This window comes from Balaenoptera physalus, assembly GCF_965194825.1.
Source record: "Balaenoptera physalus genome assembly, chromosome: 1".
Classification (NCBI taxonomy): Eukaryota; Metazoa; Chordata; class Mammalia; order Artiodactyla; family Balaenopteridae; genus Balaenoptera; species Balaenoptera physalus.
Window position 1 is genome coordinate 25,843,664 of NC_138882.1, and position 13,578 is coordinate 25,857,241.

At 39.4% G+C, this 13,578-nt stretch overlaps 1 protein-coding gene across 4 annotated transcripts in view; it reads left to right on the top strand.

Annotated features, from left to right (window-relative positions):
• The first annotated feature begins 604 nt into the window (after positions 1-604).
• Positions 605-13,578, top strand: part of AHCTF1 (AT-hook containing transcription factor 1) — an 82,191-nt gene continuing 69,217 nt past the window's right edge. For all 4 annotated transcript variants that reach the window (XM_082469719.1, XM_082469720.1, XM_082469722.1 and 1 more), the window contains exon 1: positions 605-968. The gene's annotated coding sequence lies outside the window, so the exon portion shown is untranslated. The remainder of the gene's footprint in view (positions 969-13,578) is intronic.

The window sequence follows — 13,578 nt, forward strand, 5'->3', positions numbered from 1 at the left end:
AACATGCAACACTGACTTGGGGTAAAATTTTGACTTAGAAGATTAGACTAGACCTCGTGAACTTCTCTGGCCACGAAAGCACACTCGGATGTTTAAAATACAGAGGAAAGGGAAAGAAGCGTTTCCCCAAAAGTCAGGCGCCCACTTTTGGCACGGAAAGCCGGAGCAGGGAGAAAGAAAAACACCGAAGGCAAAGATTATCATTCGGCCGCCGGCAAGCGGAGCCAGAAGATAACGCGGCGACTCTCCCGTCACATTAGACACCCAGCGGGACCGCTACGCGGGCGCTACTTCGGGTACAGACTACCACTCCCGACTCCGCACTGGGCCCGAGGGCTGGGCGACCAGAGCGGTTTAACGCGCAAGGCATTGTGGGGTTCGTAGTCGTTCTTCCCTTCAGCTCTTTGGAGGTGGGGAGATCCTATTTTACAAAAAGGACCTGCCCTTCCCCACCCTGCTTCCCTTTCCTCCCTTTCCCTCCCCCACCTTCTTTCGCAGAGAGTTTGAAATTCCCGCAGAGCCGGCGCCCAAGGCCGGAACACTCGCGAGAACTCAGGTCCCCGCGCCGAGATGTCCTTTCCGTCTCCCACTTCTCTCCGCCCTTCCCCGCCCCGCCCCTCCCCTCCTGGTTGTTTGGGACTCTGTGTGTCGGCCGGGTGGTAATGCGCAAAGCGGGGCCTGCGCTGCGCGAGCGGAGGAGACAGAGTCGCTTGGAGAAGGGACCCGGGGCCGCGGCGCAGGCATCGGCTGCGTTTTAGTCGCTGAGCGGTCGGCCGGCCTGTTACCAGCGAAGGCGCTCGCGGGGGTTGTGCGGAGGTGTGCGCGCCCTGTCGGTGTGCGCGCCCTGCCGGTGGCGGCTGTGTCTCTTGGGAGATGCTGTGACGGACCCGCGCGGGAGGAGCTCGCGCCTAGCCTCGCGCCCCCTTGGACTCGGCGGCCGCGGCGGCTCGGTCACCCGCCCTTCTCAGGTAGTGGGAAGGGAAGGAGGGGGTTGTCCGGGACGGTGGAGGACGGGTCGGCGCGGCCTGGAGCGGCGGCCCGGCTTCTCCCGCCGCGCCTGGCCCGCCGGGCCCTCCCCGCTCCGGGCCTAGGCCGGGCTTGTGGCCGCTCAGCGAGCAGCGGCGGCCCGGCTCGCGGAGCGGCCCGACTCGCGGAACGGCCCGACTCGCGGAGCCGGCTCGAAGGGGCGAATGCGGGCGTTGGCGGGTGCGGCACGCTCCAGGGCTCCGGGAGTTTGTTATATAACCTTCTCGGCGGAGCGGCGGCACATGGCGGCGGAGAGGCGCCTCGGGGTCCAGCCCCCGCGCCTAACGCGCCGGCAGCCGGGTGCTCACGCCCTCCCGGCGGCCTGGACCGCGGCGCCTCTTCCCCACTGTTCTTTGGTGCGGTTGAGACCTTGGCGGGCCTCCCCTCCGGGGGAACCTGCTCGTACTTTGAGTCTGTCTTAACATTGGTCCACATGCTCCTGGGCCTGGCTAGGATGAGTCCCGGGCGGAGAAGTTTGCCTCGTGATTTGAAAAGTGCAGTGAATTGGTTCGATAAAGGAGATTTAAAATAACTGTACATCTTGGAGTGGGTATTAATTTGCCTTGCTTGCGCCACCTGGAAACTTGAGGACGATTACTTTTGTTACTCGTGGACTGGGGGGTCGTGGGGAGGTTAATTTGTTCTCAAAGCCAACGAGGTTCAAACTAGCCGTTATTATCTTTTTTCAAATGGGCAGTTTGAGAAGATATTTGATAAGAACCTGGGTCATTGAGGTTAAAATATAGGTCTCTTGGAAACTCTAAACTTGAGTGTAGTCTTAAAATATCTTAAAGAGCCAGTAGATGTTAAGGACTTTTCTTTAGTGAGCTTTCATTGATTAAGTCTGTAAGGAGAGAAGAAATTAGGGTAGGTTTACTTATTTTGGAGGATTTGACTAGGGATGACAAGCCCAGCGCAAGTTAATGTTTGAGGGATGCTCTGAGTGTGTTAAGCGCTAGGGAAAGTCTACATTCTCCCCGTACTGTAATTTTTGATTCTAATTTTTCAATAACCTAGTGCCAGGATGTCACCGTTTCGCAGAACAGTAATAACTACCAAAAAAACAATTTTTTTTCTTTTTTAAAGATTGTTATACAGCAGTTTTGAGATGGACACATCTCGATTTAAGAGGATACAAAACATTGTTTCTTTCCTAACCATAAAAATTTTCCGGAGATTTTTCGTTTTCTTCAGAATGAAGTCTCATTTCCCTAGGTTAGGTCAACGGTCTCTACAGTAAATCTTGTCTACTGTCCACCCTCAACTATTCACGAATTTATGCTTCGGCTATTCCAGAATCATCCCCAATCCTGGGCCCATTTTCTTGAAGATGTACTTTAATGTTCCTTTGCGCCTGTCCTTCAGCCTGGAGTGCCATCTCTGCCTTTTTCAAGTTTTCAGCTTTCAAATCCTCCTTAGCTTAAATGCCATCTTTTCTATACACTCTTTTATTTCTCTTTATCCCAGTTCTTTCCTGGGATCTCACAGAATATACACCGTTATTGTAGCATTTATTTTCATGGTTGATTATGTATCTTCTAGAATGTAAACTCCTTGAGGTCAGGAAGTAGGTCATCTTTCTGCCCTTGCATTCCCTTCCCAACGCAATGTTTTAAAAGTAGTTCGTGATTGGTAACTGTTTGAATTAAGTTTGAAAGAACAACTGCTGAAAGGCTGGACGTTTCTGGGTCCATGGCTAGTTTACATTTATATCATAATTCTTAGTTGTTTTTTTAAAAGTAAAAATGCATACAAAATGTTTTGTAGAAATGTTCGCTCAGTATATGGTGCATTATAATTATTGAACAACTAGATTAGAGTTTTATTTTCTGTTGTGGAGTTTAGCAGCCTTCTAGGATGTGTGTATTTCACACAACTGATCTTTCGTATTGTGTCAATATCTTTCCTAGTACTTTTGCAAATTTTGCTTTGCTTCTTAATATTGAAGCAATGTACACTTAAAAATAAGTGGGATCCAATATTAAGCTTTTTTTTTTTTAAGAATCAATTTAATTTATTTATTTATTTTTGGTTGCATTGGGTCTTTGTTGCTGCGCGCGGGCTTTCTCTAGTTGTGGCGAGCGGGAGGCTACTCTTTGTTGTGGTGCACGGGCTTCTCATTGTGGTGGCTTCTCGTTGCGGAGCACGAGCTCTGGGCGTGCGGGCTTCAGTAGTTGTGGCACGCGGGCTCTAGGGCGCACACTCCATAGTTGTGGTGCACAGGCTTAGCTGCCCCGCGGCATGTGGGATCTTCCCGGACCAGGGCTCGAACCCTTGTCCCCTGCCTTGGCAGGCGGATTCTTAACCACTGCGCCACCGGGGAAGTCCCTGAGCTTTTTCTTTTTAATACACTTTATTTTTTAGAGCAGTTTTAAGTTCACAGCAAAATTGAGTGGCAGGCACAGAGATTTCCAGTATACGCTTTCCCTGCTCCTATTCATGCATAACTTCTCCCATTATCAACATCCCCTACTAGACTGGAACATTTGTTACAATTGATGAACCTGCACTGACACATCCTCACCCAAAGTCCACAGTTTACATTACTATTCATTCTTGGTGTTGCACATTCTATGGATTTGGGTCAATGTCTAATGGCATGTATCCACCATTATGGTATCATTCAGAGTAGTTTCACCACCCTAGAAATCCTCTGTGCTCCCCTCTCCATCCCTCCCTCTCTACTAACTCCTGGCAATCACTGATCTTTTTGTCTCTATAGTTTTACCTTTTTCAGAATTTCTTATAGTTGGAATTATGCACTATGTAGCCTTTTCAGATTGGCTTCTTTCACTTTGTAATATGCATTTAAGTTTCTTCCACGTCTTTTCTTGGCTTGTAACTCTTTACAGCACTACATAATATTCCATTGTTTGGATGTACCACTGTTTGTCAATTCACCTGCTGAAGGACATCTTGGTTGTTTCCAGGTTTTGACGATTATTAATAAAACTGTTAAAAATATCCATGTGCAGGTTTTTGTGTTTTATATAAGTTTTCAGCTCCTTTGGGTAAATACCAAGGAGCGTGATCGCCAAATCATATGGTAAGAGTATGTTTAGTTTTGTAAGAAACTGCCCAACTGTCTTCCAAAGTGGCAGTACCATTTTGCATTCCCAGCATCAATGAATGAGAGTTCCTGTTACTCCACATTCTCACCACCATTAGGTTGTTGTCAGCGTCTGGATTTTGGCCATTCTAGTAAGTGTGTAGTGGTAGGTCATTGTTTGAATTTGCATTTTCCTGATGACATAAGATGTGGAGCATCTTTTCATGTGCTTATTTGCCATCTGTATATCTTCTTTAGTGAGGTGTCTGTTAGATCTTTGGCCATTTTTTAATTGGGTTGTTTGTTTTCTCGTTGGGTTTTAAGAATATTGAGTTTTTAAAAATTGATTTTAGTTATTGTTCAACATGTCTATTCCTGTCCCTGCTAGTATCTTGCTATCCTAATTTATGACATGTTTAGGACCTGTTAGTTGCAAGGTATTGTGACCCTCTGGAATTCACAGGAATAAGGTATGATTTTTGCCTTTTAGGAATTCATAGTATTGTGGGGAAGACTGGCAAATACAAATAATGGATTTCAAAAATTATTTTTAGGATTGCTAACATAAATGTGGAAAGGAGTGAGCTCAGAGATGAGAGTAAATAGGAAAAGGATTGATCTACCCAGACCACACTGGGAATCTAGTCCTTAAATGGGGCTTTGGCAGAAGGAGGTAGAGGAGGGAACAGCATAAATAAAAGAATGAATATGCGAGGCAGTAGTAAACTGATGAAGGAAGGGGCGTGGGGAGACAAACATTGTAAAGATAGTCTGAGACTGCCAGATTGTGGAGGGCCTTAATTACCTGTGGCTGAAGATGTCAGTTTTTATATTCAGTAGGAGAGTCATTGAAAGTTTTTGTGAAGGGAGTGAAAATCCATCTGTGCTTTATAAAGACAGTGGACAATATTTTCATTGAAATTAGGCACAGTGTTCTTGCTCTGCCTATCTAGACCTTGGAAGGATTTAAAACTTTGTAAATTACTTTTTAGAGGTTGCCAATACTGGCATGTCAGGCTAGGACTGTACTTAATTTTGTATAGTACTGAACATAGCTGCTTAATGTGTTTTTCTGAAGACGTATATATAGATATGTCTTTATATAAGATGTTCTTTCTAATATAATTTTTAGAAGTTCTCTTCAGTGTGCTTAAAATGTTAAAATTCACACTGTAAATATGGGATTTGAAAGGTCTGGAAACCAGAAGCCAATTTTTGCCCTATAGATTCAAAGGCTAACTTCTAAATTTGGAAAACTTTTTCTTTCAGTCACTGAACATTTTTTTGAACTCCTATGTGTCAGAATTGACCCCTTTCTTGTTATGAAATGACCCTCTTTATCCCTGGTAATATTCTTTGCTCTGAATTCTACTTTTAAAAATAATAAATAAATTAATTAATTAATTTGGCTGTGTCAGGTCTTAGCTGTGGCATGCAGGATCTTTGTTGCGGCATGCGGGATCCTTCATTGCGGTGCTTGGGCCCTCTAGTTGTGGTGCGTGGGCACCAGAGCGCGCAGGCTCAGTAGTTGCAGCACTTGGGCTCTCTAGTTGTGAGTGGGCTCTAGAGCGCATGGGCTCAGCAGTTGCAGCGCACGGGCTTAGTTGCCCTGTGGCATGTGGGATCTTAGTCCCCCAGCAGGGATCAAACCTGCGTCCCCTGCGTTGGAAGGCAGACTCTTAAACACTGGACCACCAGGGAAGTCCCATGAATTCTACTTTGACATTAATAAGCTGCTTCTGCCTTTTTTTGGTTGTTAGCATGATATATCTTCCATTATTTTACTTTTAACCTATCTAAGCTTTTTATTTAAACTTTGTCTTGCTTTTTTATCCAGTCTGACTGATATTTGCTTTTTAATTAGAATGTTAAAGTCATTTTGTTAATGTAATTAGTGATGTAATATGGTTAGGTTTCAGTCTACCATCTTCCTATTTTTTTATTTGTACCACTTGTTCTTTTAAAAATTTTTTATTTTATATTGATGTATAGTTGATTAACAATGTTGTATTAGTTTCAGGTGTACAGCAAAGTGATTCAGTTATATGTATACATGTATCTATTCTTTTTCAGATTCTTTTCCCATTTAGCCATTTGTTCTTTCTCTCTTTTTATACCATTTTTTGGATTAACTTTTTTTATGTTTATCTTTCATTGGCTTATTATATCTGTGTGTGTGTGTTTAGTGTTTATTTTAAGGTTTCTAGTGTACATCTTTAAATTACTATAGTCTATTTTCAAACATCATAGCATTTCGTGTATAGTGTAAGAACCTTGTAACAATATGCTTCTATTTCTCCTCTCTAGGCCTTTGTGCCATTGTGTCATTTGTTTTCCTTGTAAATATGTTATAAACTCCTCAATATATTGCTGTCATTTTTGCTTCGAAGAGACAACTGTCTTTTAAAGAGATTAAAAATAAGAAAAAAAAAGTGTTTTGACCTTTTTTGGTTGTCTGTATTCTTTAACGTAGAGCCAGATTTCCATCTAGTATCATTTTGCTTCTGCCTGAAGGAATTCTTAAACATTCCTTGTAGTGCAGATCTGCTGGTGACTATCTTTTCAGTTCTTCTGTGTCTGAAGGGTCTTTCTTTTGCCTTCATTTTTTAAAATTTATTTTTAAAAATATTTATTTATTTATTTATTTATTTTTGGGCTGCATTTGGTCTTCGTTGCTGCGCACGGGCTTTCTCTAGATGGCGGCGAGTGGGGGCTACTCTTCGTTGCGGTGCGCGGGCTTCTCATTGTTGTGGCTTCTCTTGTTGCAGAGCATGGGCTCTAGGCACATGGGCTTCAGTAGTTGTGGCACGCAGGCTCAGTAGTTGTGGCACATGGGCTTAGTTGCTCCGCGGCATGTGGGTTCTTCCCGGACCAGGGCTTGAACCTGTGTCCCCTGCATTGGCAGGTGGATTCTTAACAACTGCGCCACCAGGGAAGCCCTGCCTTCATTTTAAAAAGATATTTTCACTGGATATAGAATTATAGGTTGACAGCTTTCTTTCTTTCAGAACTTAAAGTACATTGTTCCACTTTTCTGGCTTGCATTGTTTTCAGTGAGATGTCTTTTGTAATTCTTATCTTTGTTGCTCTGCAGTGTGCTACTTTAAGATTTTCTTTTTGTCCCTTGATTAGGATGTATTAATACTTTGGTGGAGTTTCTTCATGTTTCTCATGCTTGAAGTTTACTGACCTTTTTGATTTATGAGTTTGTAGTTTTCATCAAATTTAGGAATAATTTGGCCATTAGTTTTCCAGATGTTTCTGTCCTCTCCTTTTGGAAATTCCTATTACACATATTAGGTCACTTGCGGTTGCCTCATAGCTCAGTGATGCTCTCTTCTTTTGCTCCTCACCCCAGCCTTTTTCTTTCTGTGCTTCATTTTATTTAGATAGTTCCTATTGTGGGTGTTTAAGTTAACTAATATTTTCTGTGTCTAATCTGTTAATCCCATCCAATGTATTTCTCTTCTCTGAACATTTAATTTAGACTTTTTTATATCTTCCAAGTCTTTCCTTAACATGTTCATGCTTTCCTCTATCTTGTTGGACTTGGGACTATAGCTAGAATAACTGATTTACTGTTCTCATCTAATAATTCTAACTTCTGTGTGATTTCTAGGTCCGTTTCTATTTGTTGTTGTTTTTTCCCTTTGTTATGGGTCATATTTTCCTGCTTTTTGCGTGCCTGACAATTTTTGATTGGATGCCAGACATTGTGAATTTTACTTTCTTGAGTACTGAATATTTTTGCAATCATTTATATATTCTTGAGCTTTGTTTTGGGATGCAGCTAAGTTTCTTGGAAACAGTTTGATTCTTTTGAGGCTTGCTTTTTGAGCTTTAGACCAGAGCAGCCTTTAGACAAGGGCTAATTTTTCTCCCCACTACTGAAGCAGTCAGTACCTTTCTGAGTACTCTACTCAGTGCCCATGTATTAGGCTTTTTTTTCACTCAGGAGCTATACCTGGGGGTGCATACACTTTGGGGATTGTTTCTCCTCTGCTTTTCCAATGATTTATTTCTTGGCTTCTGGTAGTTTCCTTACATGCTTATATTAACCATGTGAAGATTCAAGAGAACCCACTGCAAATCTCTGGAGCTCTTTGTATGACCCTTTGTACTGCAGTACTCTGTCCTTTGAATTCTAGCTACCTTTGGAATTCTCAACTCTGTCTTCTCAACTCACGGCGACCCTTGGACTCTGTGTGGGTTCCCTCTCTCTGCTCTGTGTCCTGGATACACGCTATACATGGTAACCTGGGACAGTCCTAGAGGTCATCTTGTTTGTTTTTCTTTTCTTAGGGACCACTGTCCTGTGCTACCTATTGTCTGGTGTCTGAACAACTTGTTTTCACATATTTCGTTTCTTTTTTTTAGGTGGGAGAATATATTGGGAATGGAAATTACAGTTCTCTTTTTAAATATTGCGACTGTTTGAGCCACTACTTCCACATCGTAATCTTTGTTTTATATTAAAAAGAGCATAACAGAAAACACATCCAGCCTGAGAAATGGAACATTTATTATATTTCTTTTTCAAAAAATTGATTATTGTGCACCTTTCAGATGAATTTTAGAATCACTTTGTGGAAGTCATCTCATAATTCTGTTGGGGTGATCTTGATTGAATTGCAGTGATCATGGAACTTTTTTGCCTGATGTCCACGAACACTCCACTGACTGTACTTTGGGAAAAGCTACCCAAAGTGTACAGAATTTTGGAGGTTTTAGCTCTAGAGAAATGATTTGGGTTTTAAGTTTAATAGGAAAAATGTGTTAACTTCAGTTTACCATTACACTGGTTTTTTAAATCAAGACTAGAGAAGGCCGTCAGAGGTGAAACCAACGTAATAACAATGTGATTGTGGCCTTTCCTACCTAAATTTGTGTAAAATTTTCTTTGGTACTAAAATACTTAGGAGGAGAGGGATACAATCACTTTATGAAAACATAATGCTTTCAGCATCTAAAGCTTGAGCCTAGGACTGTCATGTATATATAAGATTTTAATATAATTATAAGAGGCTAATGGTCATTACTTCTCACTGACTCTATGTTATAGTAATAATAGTCTAATTACTTTATATTTGATTATACTTTTAGATCTGTTTTGGATAAAAAAAAAAACTTACACTTTAACTACTAAGTCTCAAACACAACTTTTTTTGAGTTTTTTGAGTTAATGGTGACATACATGTTTTTTGAGGTAGTTTATCAGATTTTTGTCCAGAAAATAGCATTCATGGCCTGGACGGAAAATTATAACTCATGTTTTTGAGTAACCTTTTCAAATATATTTTTTCTTTTCACATAAATTGGTAGTGAGAATAAGTACTTGCCAATTATCAAATGACCAGAAAGAACAGGAGACTGGAGATCAAAAGACCATTAGTCTAGTTTTTGATAAAGGCTGAGTCACTAGGAAGAGAAATAATGGACTAGAAGGCAGAGGTTTGGTGGTTTTTTTTTTTTTGGTAAAGTGGGCAGTTTTTGGTGACCACTTGTATTGTAGGGTAAGGGGAGGAAAAGGAAACCATTTATTCATGTAGTCAACCAATATTCTTTGCCCCCTCCAGTGTGGAAACTACGTGGATTAAAATAAGTAAGATCTAATCTGTCCCCTAAGAACTTTCTAGTTGGGTATATATACAAAGAGGAAATTACAGAGTGCGATAAGTACCGTCCATGATAGGGGAAGTACCAGGTTCATCAGGAACAAATAGAATTGTAACTTAACCCGGACAAGGAAAATTTTTTTTGAAGAATCATTGTTTTAACCAAGTCCTCAAAGTTTCTGGGTAGGTGATGGAATCATTAACTGAGAGAAGAAACAGAAGAAAAGGAACAAATCTGTAGAGAGGAGGGAGAAAGATTGTTTCATTTTGGAAATATTGAATGTGAGGTGCAGTGGAAGCATCCCCATAGGGAATGGTTAGTAGTGTCTGTTACTTTGGAAGGAATTTGGTGTTGCTGTCATACAGTATTTGAAGCCATGGAGTAGCAGGGATCTCTTTCTCCTGATGATCTGGTATGATGATATGATGATGAGGTAAAGGATATAAGTTTTTTACCTGTAGGAAATAAAAATTCTAGAATTACCAAGTCAAAAGATTTGTCCGCATAAAATTAGGGCCTGGCAAATTATCTTCCAAAAAGGCTTTTGGGGTTTATGTTTCTGCAAGAGTGTATAAGCGCATGTGTGTTTTCCCTATACCTTTAACAGTGATTGGTAAAAATGGTATCATGATTTAACATGGCATTTTCTTGATTGTTAGTGAATATTAGGTTGATTTGCACCTTCTTCCCATCTTAGATTATTTAAATATCTCCTGTATTTTCAAAGTTTTTTGTTTTAGATTTTTTTTGTTTTTAAAAAGTTCTTAATTGATTTTATAAAAATGAAAAACATTTTAAAAAATCCAAGCCATACCAAGAAAGTATAAAGAAAGGAACAAATCACCCCAAATTTGGGTCACACAAAGTAAATAGTACTAATGTTTTGTATTTCAGACATCTCTGTAGTCAGATACATGGATAGAAGATTTTATACAGAGACTAGTTTTATGAAATGCAATAGACTATAAATGTTATTTTTTAGAAAATTAATTTTATAAGAAAAAACTAAAATTAAAGGACAGTAATTATTAAGCTTATGATAATTTTAACACATCAGTCATTTCTTTATAAAAGTGGTGGGTTTTTTTGTTTTGTTTTTTTTAAGAAAGATCTATTAAGGGTGGCTGTTAACTATTGTTTTGCCATAGGTTTCAGTTTGATAGTATTGATTTTATTTTCTGAGAATGGCTTGGGCTGAGCGTTACAATTGCGTGTAGTCCCTGCTGGGGAACCATGTACCTAGTAAAATGACTTGTACTTGGTATCACTCTCCTGCCAGGGAGACCCCTTTGGATGTTAATGCCTTTCTCCCAATAAAGCAGCACAGCGCCCTGGAATGTGGCCCTCTGGTGAGGTTCAATGGTATGTAGTATGTAATGAGAGGCTTCTAGACCTGGAATTTTCCTAGGGTTATCTATTCGCCCTTTTAGTTTACTTCTTTCCAAACTGAAGGATATTAGAATTCTATGGATTTTTTGAACTCACCTTCTTTCTTCTGTGTTGTTTCATGATGTACGTACACACACACATATACTTTTATTCATTTTCTAGATATTAGGGGAGGAGTGTATAGTATGTGTGTGGGTAATGTGTATAACTTTGCTCTACCAACGTGTAACTTCTTTGCTGGAACAAATTGTACTGGTAACATTAATTGAATAGTCCATACTTCTGCTCTGATTTGAAATATCCAAATATGCTTATATCATCTACTAAATTTTTGTGGTTCTGTGTCTAAATTATGTTTCATTGATCTATTTGTCCGTTACTAGCATATTATTATTACAGTTTTAATTATTATAATGTATTGAATAATAGTATGTTTTTATAATCTGATAAAGCAAATTTCTCTTTATTTTGTTTGGTTATTTTTAGTATTTTGCTATTAAGGAAACTTTCTACTAATATATACATTCTTGTGTATGCCTCTTCCTATATATATTTTCCACTTGGATATGTAACAAAGTCTAAAATAAGTCAAATGTCTCTTCATTCTCAAGACAACAAGAGGATTACAGATGCTTTATTTAAATCCAGTACTTGACCATTATTATTGTTGCTGTTATGTTGTCCATATTTTAGATTTTTCCATTTATTTACCAGTACGTTGACACACCATTCTTTTTGTGTCTCAGAAGTTGTGTCTGATCATTATTCTACCTGAAGCCTTCTTTTAGAATTCCCTTTAAGGGAGGATCTGTTTGTGCTAAACTCAGTTTTTGTCCAAAAATGTGTTTTCATATTTGCTTTCGAGGATAATTTCAGTGATATATAAACTATATGTTGACAACTATTTTTGCTTAGAATTTTGAAGATATTCCAGACTTCTGACTTCCACTGTTGTTGAAAAGTCATTTCTTTTTATTTGACCTAGGATTCACTGGTCTTCCTGATTTCAGAGAATTAGTTTGTCTCTATAAATCTGGGAAATATCTTTTAGAATATTGCCTTCTCCTTGCTATTCATGTTATATTTTGGGGGGATTCTGAATAAACGTATGTTAGATTTTCTCCCTGTATTGTCTGTAACTTTTAACTACTCATCTTTTTGTCTCTCTGTGCTACATTTTCTCTCTCCACTGCTTTTCTTATCTTTTGAGTTTGTTTTTATTGACTTAAGTAGGTACAAAAGAATATTTGTAAGTTATGAAGAACCATGATGCAAAGAATACCTATGTACTCGCTACCAAGTTTTAGAAAAAGAAAATTACCGTTACTTGGAGTCCCTTTGTGTATTCTTCTCCATTCCATTCCCCTTTCTCTCCTCTCATAGGTAACTACTATTGTGGACTTTGTGTTTATGGTTTCCTTTGTGTTATTCATACTATTGCTACATGTGTTTGTATTCTTAGGCAATATTTTTTTTAGTTTTGTAGTTTTTTAAACTTTATATAAATGTAATTCTGCATGTATTTTTTCTACTTTTGTTTAATAATACACTCTGATGTTTGTTCATGTTGTTGCACTGTAGCTGCTACATTCTCATTGCTCCATTGAGGTTTTTTCCCCATTGAGTTCTAAATTTTACTTCATTTTTCATTCCAGAAGTTCTTTTTTTCCCCCCAAATCTACTTGACCAATTTTCATTATAATTTTTAAAGTTTATTCCTCATTAGCAAACTAAATCTTTGATTTCTTTAAACCTGTTAAACATACTTATTTTCTGTTCTCTGATCTTTTCAGTATCTGAATGAAGTCTTTGATAGCCTGATTCTGCTGGCTCTTGATCCTGATATCCTTGTTAAGGTTTTGTTATTTTGATTGTAAGCTCATTTTCTTTGGAACTTCATCTTTGAGAACTCTTTGAGATTCCAAAGAGTTCAAATATTTGGTGGTTTCTGTGGGTTGCTTGGAGCATTACCAACCCGAGACTACTTTATAGTATTCTTCACCTGAATATTTTCTGGTACCATAGCTTGAATTCTGGCCACTAATTTGTATGAAGGGAAATTTTCTTTTTCTGTGTAGAAACTTTCAGCCATGGTCAAAATGAACAGCTTTATTGCTCGCAGTCCTGCACAGAGGGTGTTTGTCTCACTCACTTTTATGCTGATGATATAGCCCTATGGAGTTTAATGGGGGTTGGGGGGGTTAGCCCTAAGCTTTTTCTTCAGCCTCTGTGGACCTCAGGATGCTCAAAACAAGATCAGGGTCACCGGAACTGGATTTAGTAGCTAACCCTCAAGACCCAAGCCAGCTTGTATATCTTCCAACATTCCTACTGTTTCCACTTTTGGCTTTGCCAACTCCGTAATCTTTCAAAAAGATACTTTTATATTTCAGCCATCATTTTTCGTTGTTTACAATGGAAGAGTCATTTAGGAAATCTACTGTTCTATACATTGTAAATGAAAGATAATTTTAGATTTTTTTCTGTGCAGTTAAAGA